The sequence below is a fragment of the Pteropus alecto genome, unplaced genomic scaffold (assembly GCF_000325575.1).
Source record: "Pteropus alecto unplaced genomic scaffold, ASM32557v1 scaffold122, whole genome shotgun sequence".
Lineage (NCBI taxonomy): Eukaryota > Metazoa > Chordata > Mammalia > Chiroptera > Pteropodidae > Pteropus > Pteropus alecto.
In genome coordinates, this window is record NW_006431917.1 from 248,040 (window position 1) to 260,827 (window position 12,788).

Sequence of the window (12,788 nt, forward strand, 5' to 3'; positions counted from 1 at the left end):
GAACTGAATTTTCTGGCTTCAGGGTGAGGGCTGGAGGTGCAAATGGCCTCAGCATGCCTCACCATGCCTCACCTCTTGCTAAGCAGCCCCAAGCTCGGCACTAGCGGCAGCCAGCCTTGGTTCGTAGCTTAGCCTCTCCCAGGCATCTCTAAGCCCAGCACGACAGGTAACCATCTATAGGTCACTTTAAAGCTCATATCAAGTGCCTTGGGCAGGCAGAGTACAGGCTCTGGCTGACCTTGGCGTGCACGAGAGCCCTTCCCAAGAGGCCCTAGAACCAACACACTTGCTGGCCAGCTTCAGACCATACCAGAGCACCACCCAACCACCTCCACAAATGACACACCAAATGGGCAGACTGGGCAGGCACCAGAGCCCTGCTAAAGCAAATTCTGCTCCATAGGATCAGCCCCTACACAACCCCTCCACTATAGTCACAGCCAGTCCTCACAACAAATCAGCCTATGGGTCATTCCCTCCCACTGACATGAAAACAGCAATCAAGGCTCAACTACCACAGGAAGGCATGCAAAATTCACAAAAGGGACACACACCTGGAGTATTGACTTGGGTGACCAGAGAGACTGCACCACTGGGCCCCACAGGACACCTACTACATAAGATCATTCTACCTTTGTTAATGTGAAAAAAATGCAGAATGACCTTTCTTGAATTTTGAAGATAGGGGAGAGAATTATTACTTTTGGATTGTTTGAAAGTAAATTTGGAGTAAAGTATGAGCCTTTGGTTGCATGCTCTTCTTGTTTAGATGTCTCTGGAAAAACCTCTTTAAATCAAGCTATATGGCAATTGAAAGACTTACTGTAAACAACTGGACAGAAGAATGCATTCACCTTGTCATGCTATCAGTTAAAGTTATCATTAACGTTTTGCATCTTCATCAGATTTGGTTATATCCAAAGCTAAATTAAGAAAGACACTAGGAGATTTGTCTCCTTTTAAACAATCAATCTGTGCACTAATTTGTGGGTGTCCGATGTAAAGCCAGAATATTTTACTGAATTTCTTAAAGCAGTTTAGTCCAAGAAACAGATTTTTCAAATTGAAAGTTTTTACCCACCTGTTGATGAACCACCTGTTGGAAGTAAAAACATTGATCTGTCAGGATGACAAGAAAGAAAACAGATGTTCAAAGGGGAAATATTTGTATTTCTGAATGCCAAATGAAATAAAAAATTAAGTTCAGCAGTTGTTTTTGGAGGAGATGCTAGGTTGATAACAGAATAAAATGAATAAGAAAATAGTTTCTTTTCAGCTCCTGGAACTTGTGTTGTTGACTCTCAGAAAAAACTGACTCATTCAATCATGAATATGCTCCAAAGGCAGAGTCTTAGACCTATTCTTGGAGAAATTGAACTGATGGTTATTTTCATGACTACAGAGAATTACTGTGGTACTCAAGCCTAGCCCAGTACAGGATTCAAGACAGAAACTCCAGGGCTAAGCCTTTCCCAAGGCTTGTCAAAGAAAAACTAATGCCAACTACCCTAGTGAACACTACAACATATATAGCTGATACAGAGTAAGCAGACACATGAATAGATTTGAGTGAAAAGCCAAAAGAAATCAAAATCTCCAGATTGGAACAAAAATTCAAAATGCCTTATAAGAAATGTTCACTATGAAGGACTGCCCACCTCCCTTCCCCCCGCCCCAATTTTCTAAAAATAATACTGTATCAAATACTCTGGATAGAATGAAAATCCCAAACTGTCAGTTTTCATCAGCTAAGTTCCCAGGTATAAACTGAAGTAGAGATTGAGTTTCCCAACAGCCACAGACCAACTCTATCAGAAACCACTTTCAGCCATCCACCAGAAAAGAGAAAAAGAATGAAGAAAATCAAGAAATTTCACCTAAATCAGCAAGAATGGAAGTGTCTTGTTCTTTCTTAGAACAAAACACAATTTGCTACACCCTCAATGTGGGAAAATAAGGAACAGCATCTATCTCAGAATGAGCCTGTGGGGGAAAAACTTATTTACAGATATAGATTCAAAATCCACTGTGAAAAATTCTGCCAATAAATCTCTTTCTATAGAAAAACTAAGATCAGGAAAAGGGGAAATTGATGATTTAGCCATAGAAAATGAAGTGTCAAAACACAAAACCAGAGTTAGAGATTGAAGCAAAAGTTCAAAAACAAGAGGAAGATGTCAATAATAATAATAATAATAAAAAAAGCCAAGATCAAATATAGAGACAAACAGCTCTTCTAATGATGAAAGAATATCAGAAAGTAACAAAATATCTCAAGAAAATAAAATTAGGAAGAAATGTTAGGTCAAGAAAGAATTACTTACTATGGTCAATTAAAGAAGAACCATCTAACAATGGCACACTTCAGGATGATGGTGAGACACTTCCAAGGAAAGTGTTACTGACTGAATTTAGATCACTAGTGGTTAGTAATTCTGCCTTCAGAAATGCATTCAGTATTAATGATGATTATGGTCAACTCAAGAATTTCAAGAAATTCAGAAAGGTCACATTTCCTAGAATAGGAAAAGTTTCACAGGTCATTAGAAAATCAGATGTAATAGCTCATCATGCTCAAAAGAATACAGAATTAAAAGAGTGGTTAAGGCAGGATATGGAGATGCAAAATCAACATGTAAAAGAAGAGTCTCTTGCTGATAATCTCTTTAGATACAATCCTAATGTAAAAAGAAGAAGATAACAGAATTTTATAAAGAAGCCACAGAAAAACATTTTCTATCAAGCATTTACTTCACATTTCCTCTGGGATATATGCATATTGTATGTAGAACAGATTCAAGTTACAAATGTTCTGTGGCCTGAATTTGTTAAAGTGCACAAAATTCCAAAAAAAAATACATGAATAATAAAATGGCAATAACTACACACCTATAAATAATTACTTTAAATGTAAATAGATAAACTGCTCCAATCAAAAGACATAGGGTAGCTGAATGAATAAGAAAACAAGACCCATACATATGCTTTCTATAAAAGACCCACTTCAGATTGAAAGACACGCCCAGACTGAAAGTAAAGAGATGGAAAAGATATTTCATGTAAGTGGAAATGAAAATAAAGCTGAGGTAGCAATACTTATATCGATAAAGTAGACTTAAAACAAAGGCTATAACAAGACAAAGGAATTTCATATACAATACAAAGATATGGAAGCAACTTAAATGGATAAAGAAGAGGTGGTACATACAAACAGTGGAATATTACTGTGTCATAAATTAAAATGAAATCTGACAATTTGTGACAACATGGATGGACCTAGAGGGTATTATGCTCAGTGAAATAAGTCAGACAGAGAAAGTACCATATGATTTCACTTATATATGGAATCTAAAAAAACAAAAAAACAAAATAAATGGACAAACAAAACAGATACAAACTGATAGACACAGAGAACAAACTAATGGTTTCTAGATGGGAGGGAGGTTAGGGGCTAAAAGAAAAAGTAAAAAAATTAAGAAGTGCAAATAATATTGTAATAATTACATATGACGTCAGATGGGTACTAGATTTATCGGGGTGATCACTTCATAAGTTATATAAATGTCTAATCTCTATGTTGTACACCTGAAACTAATATAATATTGTATGTGAACTATAATTGAAAATTTAAAAAATTTTTAAAACCCCCAGCTTTCAGTATTTGAAGCTAGTACTCCAACTGTGCATGCCTGGGGTAGGAGTGTTGCAGGGAAAGGAAGCTGGCTCCACAGAGAACACTATGGTTGTGAAGCAATGGTGTGTCAACAAACGGGGGAACAGGAGCGCTGTCTAGTGGAGAGCAGGTACAAGCCCGGACTGTAGCCAGTGCCCTAGTGGTGGCCCATGGCCTGTGTCTTCCAGAGGGTCCATCCAAAAAATGGATAGAAGGATGGATAGGAGAGAGGAAAGGGAAGAAAGGGAAGGGAAGGAAGAGGGAGGAAGGGAGGTAGGAAGGTTGAGGTACTCAAGAGTGGGGGAAGCTTGGGCTTGGCTAGGCTGACCAAGCAAGCTCAGGAGCCTAGCAATCCTGAGCTTGGCCTTGACAGTGGGCCTGAGACTGTCCCTAAATGGGTCTGCCTGTGATCTTGAGATGGGACTTCTTGTATTCTGGCTTGCTTTGCTCCCTCAAGAACTTCAGTACCTAAAGCAAGAGCCAAAGCCGGAGTTAGAGGAGCTGCTCATGCAGATGGAGAGACATGGCTTGCCTGCTGATCCTGGGCCTACTGCAGTCGACATTCCTTGTGGTTGTGCTGCTGTGTTTGGCGATGTGACAGAACGTGACTTCTTTCTTCTCTCCATCTCTTTGTTCCTGGGTTTTCCTTAAAGTTTGCCTGTCTTGGCCAGGGCTTTTGGACCAGCACTTGTAGGAAGCCCCTCTCCATCCTGAGCGGCACCATCCAAAACACAAGAACACAGGAACGATTTACCAGGAACCCATCTGACTTTGGGGAAAAGTGCCCAAAGAGGTCAAAGAAGATGCTCTTAACTTTAATTTCCACCTCTCACTCCCCAGACACCAACCTTCCTGATTCATTAATGCTAAATGCTCATCTCACCATAGTGCCATGATCAAGAAGAGAAAAACAAATTTGGGACAGTACAACTGACTCCATTGTAGACTTTATGGCAAATTCACCACTGGTCCACGTCCAGTTAGGCTGTCTGTCTTGGCCTACCAGAACTTCCTCCTCTGATTCTCACTCTTTTTACCAGGAAGTCATTCCAGAGGTTTGTGTCTTAGGGAACAAAGGTTGCTGCTTGGAAAATGCTCTGTCTCTCTGGTTTTCTTTTTACCATGTCTGTAAGCCCCTCAAGCTTAGGTTGGCACACAGCACATTTCCTCTTGTGGTTTTTGATGATATTCCTCATTATGACTCCTCTAAGGGTTCTTCTTGCTGGTTATTAAAGAATGGCTAGAGCCTTCTCATGTTCATCACCACTGTACAGGCAACAATTATCCGACAGGGAGAATTTCGGTCACTGACCCAGGTGTCCACTCATGGAATATACCTTAAATGGGACTTGACACAGCTGCTATCAGAGTCCAGACTCCAGCACTTCACCTCCAGGTGCTCCACACACAAAAAATGCCTTGTCCCAAAGACAACAGGGGTGGGCCAACCTCCAAAGACACTTCGTTCTTCCTAGTGTTGGAGTCATGTCTTCTCTCCAGAAAGCCCTGCCTCTCACCCCAAACCACACCCCCAATCACAGCTAACTGCCTCACTCAACAAAGTCTGGGTCACTCCTTGCTAGAACCAAGTGGCTCAAACCAGGGCCTATTTACCAACTCGTCTGGGGAGGAGATTAACATCTCTTTACCAGCTAGATCCACCAAGGCCTCATTTCTTCCTAGACAAAACAGTCTCCTATCATGTTTCCGAGAAAGACCTTCCTCAATAAGTATGCCACACTAGTCTAGGCAGGGCATCTATAGAATAAGGAACCTATGGTTGGCAAATCCCACCTGTGCTAGTCCCACCTGGATCTCTGGATCTCAGCCTTCAACTCCAAAACACTGGACTCTGGAAAGTAAGAAGACAATGGAGGGGAGAAGGAGATGGGCAGAGAGGCTCCCATCTTTCTCTTCTTAGGTCCAGAGTTCCCAGACCTCTGGGTCTCTGCCACCACCACCGCCACTTCCGTCTTTGTCCTGGTGGCAGCGTGACTTGCTGGTGAAATGCTGGCACATCAGGCACCACCTTGGACCCAAATCCAGACAGGGATAGTTGGGAATAAGATTAGAGGAAGGAGAGAGATGAAGTCCTGTGAGGCAGGAACCATTCTGCTGGTTCCGATGTGACCCACCAAGTTCTCAATCAGATCCTATGCCTGCATCTGTGAGACCACTGTTGCCCCAGACTTCTGTCAGACACCTGACTTTTGGGGGAAGTCTGCACCTATCTGCACTCAGCCCCTCCATTTGGACATATCTGTCAAAGCACAATGAGCAGGTCTGTAGGTCAGGCTCTGGGGTGGGCAAGGCCCTGTTGAGGTGGGGTGAGACAGGGCATGCTGGGGTAGTTAGTGGGCTCTTTTGCAATCACTTTGGAGCTAACTGTATTTCAGAATCATGGCAGGGAATCTTCAAATACCAAGTATCTATATGGAATTTCCTGTGTCTTGATTCTCTCTTCTTTAAATAGGTTGGCATCAGGCCAAAGGGTTTACAATGAGGTTTCAGCTTTAGGACCAGGAAGGAGGCACAGGCCAGGTAAAGACTGGAGGAGAAAAAGCCTGATGTATTTTATCGACTTGGTTCTCTCCATTGGAGCATTTCTTATGCTACAGTATAGCAAGAAGTCATGAGATAAATAGGGTCAACACTCTACAATGTGCACAAATGGAATGCCTATTGTATATCTGGCATGGGTCTAGGCTCACAGTGGTGAACAAAACAGGGAAAAACATTCTAGTGTGGGAGCCATAGACAAATAAGGGAAATATAAAGAGCAACATGGCAATAAGTGCTACAGAGAAAGAGAACGAAGAAAGGATGGGGGGTTGGAATTTTAAACCAGGCAGGCAGGGAAGGCCTCTGCGAAGAGGTGCCATTGGAAGAAAGATACAGATATAAGGAACTATGCTCTTTGAAGAGGACACTGCAAATGCTAAGGCCCTGAGGCAGGAACTAAATTGATGTTTGAGGCACATGGGGGAAAGATCTTTGTGGAGCACAAGGCATGAAGATAGACATAGAGAACACAGTGAAGGTATGTTGGGATTTGTTTCAATACATTATTGACTTGTTATTAGTATTATGAAAAGATATTAAGGAAGGTGAATGAGCTAAAAGAACTGTGACAGCAAAAAGGGGACTGGGGTAAAGAGCTGACTGAGGAAACAAAATTTTTACCTCAGAAGCTTTCTTGAGAGCAGTGGGAATTCACACACTATACTGAGAGCTAAATAAGGGTCAGTAAATAATGTCTGGGAGATAATGGCAGTCACAACTCAATTATGGGGTCAGAAGACAATGTGCTGGGGACTCATGAAGGTCGAAGACACTCTACTAGTGGCTCAGAAGGGGAGTGGTTACTAGTCATGATGCTAAAGTATAATAGGGAATCAACATACATGCTGAGATTTGTGTCTATATATATAAAGTATTTTTTTATTGTGGTATCTTTTTCTTGATAGAAATACTCAGTGGGGGATTGGGTATGCACAACCATCTTAGATTCAACAGAGGGATGAAAAACACCCATAAGTCTGTTAGACAACGTGTTTTGCAACAAACATCTCACAAAACTTAGGGTTTGTCACTACCATTTAACTCCTTGGCACTTTACCTATTCCATAGTAAAAAGGATTATCATTAATATAATTTAACATAATCCTTGCTATGCAGAATTTGATAACAGTGTTCATATTTTTCATGAGAAGGCTTCTTCTAATGTATCAAACTGAAAAAGTTCCTTCTTGGTATGAATGCCCCAAGGTTTAATAAGGCTGGTGACCCCCTAGTCAGGGCCCTCTCAGAGGTCCTCTTCTGTACAGTAATGTGCCACTCTAATGGAGCATTTCTACTTAAGATAATGAGCATAGATTTCTACTGCATGAATTCAATAATGTACAATCAGACCTAATCTCACTGAGGTTTTCTCACACAGTTCTCTCAAGTGTGAATACTCTGATGCATGCTGAGCACTGATTTCTGAACGAAGCCTTTCCCACAGACTACACACTTATAGGGTTTGTCTCCAGTGTGTGTTGTCTGGTGTTTATTCAAATTCGACCTATCAGTAAAAGCCTTACCACACTCAGAACACACATAAGGTTTCTCTCCTGTGTGAATTCGCTGATGCACTTGGAGCTGTGATTTCTTAGTAAAAGATTTGCCACAGTCACTGCATTCATAAGGTTTCTCTCCAGTATGAATTCTATGATGTATAATCAACTCTGACTTCTGTCTGAAGGTCTTCCCACATTCAGAACAGATATAGGGCTTTTCTCCAGTATGAGTTTTCTGGTGTTTACTGAGATTTGACCTGCCACTAAAGGCTTTCCCACACACAGCACACACATACGGTTTTTCTCCTGTGTGAATTGGCTGATGCACCAGGAGCTGAGATTTGGAGGTAAAGGATTTCCCACAATCACTGCATTCATAAGGTTTCTCCCCAGTATGAATCCTCTGATGAGTAATGAAGTTTGACTTCCGGATGAAGGCTCTTCCACACTCAGTACATACATAGGGTTTTTCTCCTGTATGAATTTTCTGATGCACAATTAGTATTGATTTCTGGTTGAAGGCTTTCCCACACTCATGGCATTCATACTGTCTCTCTCCAGTGTGAATTTTCTGGTGTATATTGAGGTGTGACTTCTGGGTGAAGGCTTTTCCACAGGTATTGCATTCATAAGGTTTCTCTCCAGTATGAATTCTCTGATGTGTTATCAAATCAGACCTTTGTGTGAAGGCCTTTTCACACTTAGAACATACATAAGATTTCTCTCCTGTATGAGTTTTCTGATGTGTAATGAGATTTGACCTATTGGTGAATGCTTTCCCACACTTAGTGCACATATAGGGTTTTTCTCCGGTGTGAATTCGTTTATGCACGTGGAGTTGTGACTTGGAAGTAAATGATTTCCCACAGTGACATTTATAAGGTTTCTCTCCTGTATGAATTATCTGATGCGCAATCAAGTGTGCCTTCTGAATGAAGGCTAGCCCACATTTGATGCATATATATGATTTTTCTCCTGTGTGAATCCTCTGATGCACTGTGAGTGCTGACTTCTGAGTGAAGGCTTTTCCACAATCACTGCATTCATAAGGTTTTTCTCCAGTATGAATTCGCTGATGTATAATCAACTCTGACCTGTAGGTAAAGGCCTTACCACATTCAGTACATATGGAAGATTTCTCTCTAATTTGAACTTTCTTATTTGTAATGAGGTTGGAACTATTATTAAAGACTTTCTCATATTCAGTACATAGAAAAGGTTTCATTCTTATGTGAATTCTTGTGTGCACCTGGAGTTGTGACTTGGAAATGAAAGACTTCCCACAGTTGTTACAGTCATATGGTTTTTCTCCAGAATGAATTCTTCGATGCGCAATCAAGTGTGTCTTCTGGATGAAGGCCTGTCCACATTCAACACATATATAGGATCTCTCGCCTGTATGAATTTTTTGATGCATCTTGAGCGTGGACTTCTGTGTGAATGCTTTGCCACAATCACTGCATTCATGGAGTCTCTCTCCAGTATGAATTTTCTGATGTATGCGGAGATCTGAGTTATAAGAGAAGCCTTTCCCACATTCATGGCATTCGTAGAGCTTTTCTCCTGTATGAATCCTCTGATGCCTGAAGAGAGAAGATACTTGGAAAAAGGCTTTTCCACATTCACTACACTTATAGGGCTTTTCTCGGGTGTGGGTTCTCTGATGTATAATGAATTCTGGCTTTTGTACAAAAGCCTTCCCACAATCAATACACACATAGAGTTTTTCTCCTGTATGAACTTTCAAATGTACCTTGAATTGTGACTTCTGGGTAAAAATCTTTCCAAATTCAGTACATTTGTGAGATTTCTCTACTGTATGAATTTTCTGATGTTGAGAGGGTGCCTGTTTATAGCTGATAATTTTCCCACATTGATTATGGTCCCATAATTTCTCTCCTGTTACAGTATACTCATGGTCAGTGTAGGAATAAATTTTGCCATGTTCAGTAATCTTATTAATGTTCTTTGACACATTTTTCCTATTATGACTGTATAAGTCTAAATTATGCTTCAAAGCATTTCCAAATGAGTCACATTGATGGGGTCTTTTGGGGAAAGAAATGTTTTGGCTCATATGAATTCTTTTTCTAATGTCCTTATATTCACAATCCCTCTTTGTAGTCAATATTTCCTTGATGAAAGCACCGTCTCTTAAAGATTTGTTTCCTCTTTGCAGATAGCTTTCGATCTGGTCATCAATCTGCCACAATTTTTCTAGAATGAAACATAACATAACATCACTTACGTATCACCTCCCCTCCCAGTGCAGAAAGCTTTTTCAGAAATTCCCTGCTAGGAGGTTTGAAACCCAAACTATCCTTCTCAAAGGAGAATAAAGAGATGATGACAGCTAAAATAGCAGCTAGCTGGAACAAGAGGGAGGGTCATATAGCTCATCCAGGTTGAACACAGAGAAAAGGGTAAGGGTGACTCACTGGGTGAGGAGGCTGGTGATAGCGATAAAAGGAAACATTCTGGGATACAATGCAGCAGTTAGAGGAAATAAATGTTAGAAAAGCACTCCAACATGTACAGAAGTGGGAAAACTAAGGCAAAAAATAAGATAGCATGCCAACATTTATATAAACTAATAATACATACCTCAAGTTACTTTAAATTTTAAAAGAATATGCATGAATCAAAATATATTTCCATCATATAAAATAATTGCCTATGATGAGAAATGAGATGAGTGCGGAGAAAAGAAACTGAAAAATAAATAGAGAATCCTTACCCAGACTGATGATGATCATGTGTCCTGAATGAGGACTATGACTAAACTCAAACCATGTCATGTGAAGTACGGAATTAAAAAATTACGAAAATCACCCAAATAGGCAGAGACACCCCAGTCAGTATGAAGTCAATCAAGCAACATCGAAATGTCAGAAAGGTACTTCTAAAGGTAAGTGACAGTGAACCCTAAGTCATCACTTAGATAAAAGATTCGGGAAATGGAGAAGTGAAAAATCCCATGTCAGTGCCTATTTAGAGAATAGGAAGAGAGCCTGGTTGGAGATAAAGTTCTGAGGCACCTCACAGTGAAAAGAAAGCAATGAAAGAGAGAAAGAAAAAAATGAAAGAGGACTAACAGGAGTGGGAGTGTGTGATATATAGTAATTTTGAAAGAAATGAGATACCACCTCATTTCTGTTAGAATGACTATTACCAACAGTACAAGTAATAATAAGTGTTAGAGAGGATGTAGGGGAAAAGGAACCCTCATACACTGCTGGTGGGACTGCAAATTGGTACAGCCATTATGGAAAACAGATCGGAAGTTCCTCAAAAAATTAAGAATAGAATTACTATGTGAACTAGCAGTCCCCAAAATTTGAAAACACCGTTCTGAATAGATATATGCACCCTGATGTTCATTACAGCATTATTCACAGTGGCCAGGACATGGAAACAATTGAAGTATCCTTCAATAGATGACTGGATAAAGAAGATGTGGTACATATATATACAATGGAATATTACTCAGCCATAAGAAGAGATGAAAAACTGCCATTTGGGATATGGATAGATCTTGAGAGTATCATGCTAAGTGAAAAAAATCAGATGGAAAAAATCAACAACCATATGATTTCGCTCATATGTGGAATATAAAACTGAAAGCAACTAAAGAGCAAGACAAACAAAAACTCATAGACACAGACAATAGTTGAGTGGTTACCAGAGAGAAAGAGGGGAGGAGAGGTGGTAGATAAGGGTAAAGAGGATCAAATATACGGGTGACAGGAGGAGATTTGATTTTGGGTGGTGAACACACAATGCAATATATATGACACATTACTAAATTGTACAGTTAAAACCTAAAACCTATATAATTTTATTAACCAATGCCACTCCCATAACTTTGACTTAAAAAAAAAAAAAAGAGAGAAAGAAACCAGATCCATTAGCACCTGAATGCTTAAAGAAATAACCTTAGACAATGGGGATGGTAGAAAGAAAAAAAAATGTTAGAGAAAGGGAGCATAACCAAGAAAAAAAGAAAATCTTTAATTAGGCAGATTGGTACATGAGTCAAAATCTAAAAAGTCAAGATATAAGACAAATAAAAATTTCTACATTTATGTAGAAGGAATTTAGGTACTTGAGTGCCAATTCCAAGGGCTCTCAAGCAATACAAAAAATGTAGAACTTTCCAGAAGAGTCATCTTAATAGCATTTCAAGGACACCAATCTTTCTCAAGACAACTAAGCTTTACTCCTGTCTCCTATCAGGGTCACACTCACCTGAACAGCTCTGATGTGGGCTCTCATCCTGCAATGCCCATGGCTCCTTTCCTTGCTCCAACATGAAAACCTCTGGTTCAGGAACTTGATACCCTGTTCATGAGAAATGATAAAGGGCTGTGTCCAGCTAATTGGGTTTCAGAGTCCAAACAAAAAAAATCTTGTCGAAAAATGTTTCGTTCTTCAGGAAAGTAACCATACATCTCTGTGAATAGAGTAATATTAAGAGCCTAAAGTGGATGAAGAATCCTGAACAAATCAAAAATAAAACCATCACATAGTTCAGATGTCTCACAGTATTTAGCAACTGAGAATGGAAATACTCTCAGTGGGGCCTTTCCTCAGATACCCAGGTGTTTGTGCTTACCAACTGAGAGCAGATGGCTGTAGGTCTCCAGCATCACATCCCGGTACAGGTTTTTCTGAGCAAGGTCTAGATGCTGCCACTCCTCTCTGCTGAAATCTACAGCCACATCTCTGAAGGACACTGATCCCTGCAAAGGCACATTCCTTTTCAATGTGAACAGTTAGCTTTGGGGGATAGAGAGACTATATTTAGGAATATGGAACTTGGGTTTTGTTAATTGACTTCCTCTTTTTAAAACTTCGCCCCTCCCCCATTTCCCTAATATTTTATTATGAAGATTTACAAACATACAGAAAATTTTAAAGAATTATATAGTGAAAACCTGTATATTCACCACTTAGGATCTATCACTAATGTTTTACTCTGCTCATTTTATCACATATTAACCCATCCTTTTATCCATTTATCAATTCACCTGTTTTGTGCATTTCAAAATAAA

The 12,788-nt window shown here is 39.9% G+C and overlaps 1 pseudogene; it reads left to right on the top strand.

Moving 5' to 3' along the window:
* The first annotated feature begins 636 nt into the window (after nt 1-636).
* Nucleotides 637-2,701, top strand: LOC102881251 (annotated as a pseudogene).
* The last annotated feature ends 10,087 nt before the right edge of the window (nt 2,702-12,788 follow it).